We start from the raw sequence: 5,701 nt of genomic DNA on the forward strand, positions 1-5,701 counted from the left end.
CAACGAAACAAGCTGTTTTAGACCGAAACGAGCTAAATCACAACACATCGGTTTTACAAGTGTTCCTCTGATACGCGTCAAGACTTTTTCTCTTATAACTGCGCGAAAACGCACGTATTCGTGCTTAATACAACGAAACTAGCTGTTTTAGACCGAAACGAGCTAAATCACAACACATCGGTTTTACAAGCGTTCCTCTGATACGCGTCAAAACTTTTTCTCTTATAACTGCGCGAAAAGCATGTATTCGTGCTTAATACAACGAAACAAGCTGTTTTAGACCGAGATGAGCTAAATCTGAACACATCGGTTTTACAAGTGTCCCTCTAATACGCGTCAAAACGTTTTCTTCTATAAATGCGCGAAAAGCATATATTCGTGCTTAAAACAACGAAACAAGTTGTTTTATACCAAAACGAGCTGTATCTGAACACATCGGTTTTACAAGTGTCCCTGTGACACGCGTCAAAACTTTTTCTCTTATAACTGCGCGAAAAGCATGTATTCTTGCTTAATACAACGAAACAAGCTGTTTTAGACCGAAACGAGCTAAATCACAAACAAGCTGTTTTAGACCAAAACGAGCTGTATCTGAACACATCGGTTTTACAAGTGTCCATGTGATACGCGTCAAAACGTTTTTCTCCTATAACTGCGCGAAAAGCATGTATTCGTGCTTAATCCAACGAAACAAGCTGTTTTAGACCGAAACGAGTTATATCTGAACACATCGGTTCTACAAGTGTCTCTGTGACACGCGTCAAAACTTTTTCTCTTATAACTGCGCGAAAAGCACGTATTCGTGCTTAATACAACGAAACAAGCTGTTTTAGACCAAAACGAGCTAGATCTGAACACATCGGTTTTACAAGTGTCCATGTGATACGCGTCAAAACTTTTTCTCTTATAACTGCGCGAAAAGCATGTATTCGTGCTTAATACAACGAAACAAGCTGTTTTAGACCGAAGCGAGCTAAATCACAACACATCGGTTTTACAAGTGTTCCTCTGATACGCGTCAAAACTTTTTCTCTTATAACTGCGCGAAAAGCATGTATTCGTGCTTAATACAACGAAACAAGCTGTTTTAGACCGAGATGAGCTAAATCTGAACACATCGGTTTTACAAGTGTCCCTCTAATACGCGTCAAAACGTTTTCTTCTATAAATGCGCGAAAAGCATATATTCGTGCTTAAAACAACGAAACAAGTTGTTTTATACCAAAACGAGCTGTATCTGAACACATCGGTTTTACAAGTGTCCCTGTGACACGCGTCAAAACTTTTTCTCTTATAACTGCGCGAAAAGCATGTATTCTTGCTTAATACAACGAAACAAGCTGTTTTAGACCGAAACGAGGTAAATCTGAACACATCGGTTCTACAAGTGTCTCTGTGACACGCGTCAAAACTTTTTCTCTTATAACTGCGCGAAAAGCACGTATTCGTGCTTAATACAACGAAACAAGCTGTTTTAGACCAAAACGAGCTAGATCTGAACACATCGGTTTTACAAGTGTCCATGTGATACGCGTCAAAACTTTTTATCTTATAACTGCGCGAAAAGCATGTATTCGTGCTTAATACAACGAAACAAGCTGTTTTAGACCGAAGCGAGCTAAATCACAACGCATCGGTTTTACAAGTGTTCCTCTGATACGCGTCAAAACTTTTTCTCTTATAACTGCGCGAAAAGCATGTACTCGTGCTTAATACAACGAAGCAAGCTGTTTTAGACCGAGATGAGCTAAATCTGAACACATCGGTTTTACAAGTGTCCCTCTAATACGCGTCAAAACGTTTTCTTCTATAAATGCGCGAAAAGCATATATTCGTGCTTAAAACAACGAAACAAGTTGTTTTATACCAAAACCAGCTATATCTGAACACATCGGTTTTACAAGTGTCCCTGTGACACGCGTCAAAACTTTTTCTCTTATAACTGCGCGAAAAGCATGTATTCTTGCTTAATACAACGAAACAAGCTGTTTTAGACCGAAACGAGGTAAATCTGAACACATCGGTTCTACAAGTGTCTCTGTGACACGCGTCAAAACTTTTTCTCTTATAACTGCGCGAAAAGCATGTATTCTTGCTTAATACAACGAAACAAGCTGTTTTAGACCGAAACGAGCTAAATCACAACACATCGGTTTTACAAGTGTTCCTCTGATACGCGTCAAGACTTTTTCTCTTATAACTGCGCGAAAACGCACGTATTCGTGCTTAATACAACGAAACTAGCTGTTTTAGACCGAAACGAGCTAAATCACAACACATCGGTTTTACAAGCGTTCCTCTGATACGCGTCAAAACTTTTTCTCTTATAACTGCGCGAAAAGCATGTATTCGTGCTTAATACAACGAAACAAGCTGTTTTAGACCGAGATGAGCTAAATCTGAACACATCGGTTTTACAAGTGTCCCTCTAATACGCGTCAAAACGTTTTCTTCTATAAATGCGCGAAAAGCATATATTCGTGCTTAAAACAACGAAACAAGTTGTTTTATACCAAAACGAGCTGTATCTGAACACATCGGTTTTACAAGTGTCCCTGTGACACGCGTCAAAACTTTTTCTCTTATAACTGCGCGAAAAGCATGTATTCTTGCTTAATACAACGAAACAAGCTGTTTTAGACCGAAACGAGCTAAATCACAAACAAGCTGTTTTAGACCAAAACGAGCTGTATCTGAACACATCGGTTTTACAAGTGTCCATGTGATACGCGTCAAAACGTTTTTCTCCTATAACTGCGCGAAAAGCATGTATTCGTGCTTAATCCAACGAAACAAGCTGTTTTAGACCGAAACGAGTTATATCTGAACACATCGGTTCTACAAGTGTCTCTGTGACACGCGTCAAAACTTTTTCTCTTATAACTGCGCGAAAAGCACGTATTCGTGCTTAATACAACGAAACAAGCTGTTTTAGACCAAAACGAGCTAGATCTGAACACATCGGTTTTACAAGTGTCCATGTGATACGCGTCAAAACTTTTTCTCTTATAACTGCGCAAAAAGCATGTATTCTTGCTTAATACAGCGAAACAAGCTGTTTTAGACCGAAACGAGCTAAATCACAACACATCGGTTTTACAAGTGTTCCTCTGATACGCCTCAGAACTTTTTCTCTTATAACTGCGCGAAAAGCATGTATTCTTGCCTAATACAACGAAACAAGTTGTTTTAGACCGAAACGAGCTAAATCACAACACATCGGTTTTACAAGTGTTCCTCTGATACGCGTCTAAACTTTTTCTCTTATAACTGCGCAAAAAGCATGTATTCGTGCTTAATACAACGAAACAAGCTGTTTTACACCAAAACGAGCTAGATCTGAACACATCGGTTTTACAAGTGTCCCTGTGACACGCGTCAAAACTTTTTCTCTTGTAACTGCGCGAAAAGCACGTATTCTTGCTTAATACAGCGAAACAAGCTGTTTTAGACCGAAACGAGCTAAATCTGAACACATCGGTTTTACAAGTGTCCCTGTGACACGCGTCAAAACTTTTTCTCTTACACCTGCGCGAAAAGCATGTATTCTTGCTTAATACAACAAAACAAGCTGTTTTAGACCGAAACGAGCTAAATCACAACACATCGATTTTACAAGTGTTCCTCTGATACGCGTCTAAACTTTTTCTCTTATAACTGCGCGAAAAGCATGTATTCGTGCCTAATACAACGAAACAAGCTGTTTTAGACCGAAACGAGCTAAATCTGAACACATCGGTTTTACAAGTGTTCCTCTGATAGGCGTCTAAACTTTTTCTCTTATAACTGCGCGAAAAGCATGTATTCGTGTTTAATACGACGAAACAAGCTGTTTTAGACCGAAACGAGCTAAATCTGAACACATCGGTTTTACAAGTGTCCCTGTGACACGCGTCAAAACTTTTTCTCTTATAACTGCGCGAAAAGCATGTATTCTTGCTTAATACAGCGAAACAAGCTGTTTTAGACCGAAACGAGCTAAATCACAACACATCGGTTTTACAAGTGTTCCTCTGATAGGCGTCAAAATTTTTTTCTCTTATAACTGCGCGAAAAGCATGTATTCGTGCTTAGTTCAACGAAACAAGCTGTTTTAGACTGAAACGAGCTAAATCTGAACACATCGGTTTTACAAGTGTTCCTCTGATACGCCTCAAAACTTTTTCTCTTATAACTGCGCGAAAAGCATGTATTCTTGCTTAATACAACGAAACAAGCTGTTTTAGACCGAAACGAGCTAAATCACAACACATCGGTTTTACAAGTGTTCCTCTGATACGCGTCTAAACCTTTTCTCTTATAACTGCGCGAAAAGCATGTATTCGTGCTTAATACGACGAAACAAGCTGTTTTAGACCGAAACGAGCTAAATCACAACACATCGGTTTTACAAGTGTTCCTCTGTTACGCGTCAAAACGTTTTTCTCTTATAACTGCGCGAAAAGCATGTATTCGTGCTTAGTTCAACGAAACAAGCTGTTTTAGACCGAAACGAGCTAAATCACAACACACCGGTTTTACAAGTGTCCCTGTGACACGCGTCAAATCTTTTTCTCTTATAACTGCGCGAAAAGCATGTATTCTTGCTTAATACAACGAAACAAGCTGTTTTAGACCGAAACGAGCTAAATCACAACACATCGGTTTTACAAGTGTTCCTCTGTTACGCTTCAAAACTTTTTTCTCTTATAACTGCGCGAAAAGCATGTATTCGTGCTTAGTTCAACGAAACAAGCTGTTTTAGATCGAAACGAGCTGTATCTGAACGCATCGGTTTTACAAGTATCCACGTGATACTCGTCAAAACTTTTTCTCTTATAACTGCGCGAAAAGCATGTATTCTTGCTTAATACAGCGAAACAAGCTGTTTTAGACCGAAACGAGCTAAATCACAACACATCGGTTTTACAAGTGTTCCTCTGATACGCCTCAGAACTTTTTCTCTTTTAACTGCGCGAAAAGCATGTATTCTTGCTTAATACAACGAAACAAGCTGTTTTAGACCGAAACGAGCTAAATCACAACACATCGATTTTACAAGTGTTCCTCTGATACGCGTCAAAACTGTTTTCTCTTATATCTGCGCGAAAAGCATGTATTCTTGCTTAATACAGCGAAACGAGCTGTTTTAGACCGAAACGAGCTAAATCACAACACATCGGTTTTACAAGTGTTCCTCTGATACGCGTCAAAACTTTTTCTCTTATAACTGCGCGAAAAGCATGTATTCTTGCCTAATACAACGAAACAAGTTGTTTTAGACCGAAACGAGCTAAATCACAACACATCGGTTTTACAAGTGTTCCTCTGATACGCGTCTAAACTTTTTCTCTTATAACTGCGCAAAAAGCATGTATTCGTGCCTAATACAACGAAACAAGCTGTTTTACACCAAAACGAGCTAGATCTGAACACATCGGTTTTACAAGTGTCCCTGTGACACGCGTCAAAACTTTTTATCTTGTAACTGCGCGAAAAGCACGTATTCTTGCTTAATACAGCGAAACAAGCTGTTTTAGACCGAAACGAGCTAAATCTGAACACATCGGTTTTACAAGTGTCCCTGTGACAGGCGTCAAAACTTTTTTTCTTATACCTGCGCGAAAAGCATGTATTCTTGCTTAATACAACAAAACAAGCTGTTTTAGACCGAAACGAGCTAAATCACAACACATCGGTTTTACAAGTGTTCCTCTGATAC

The sequence above is a fragment of the Amblyomma americanum genome, chromosome 8 (assembly GCF_052857255.1).
Source record: "Amblyomma americanum isolate KBUSLIRL-KWMA chromosome 8, ASM5285725v1, whole genome shotgun sequence".
Lineage (NCBI taxonomy): Eukaryota > Metazoa > Arthropoda > Arachnida > Ixodida > Ixodidae > Amblyomma > Amblyomma americanum.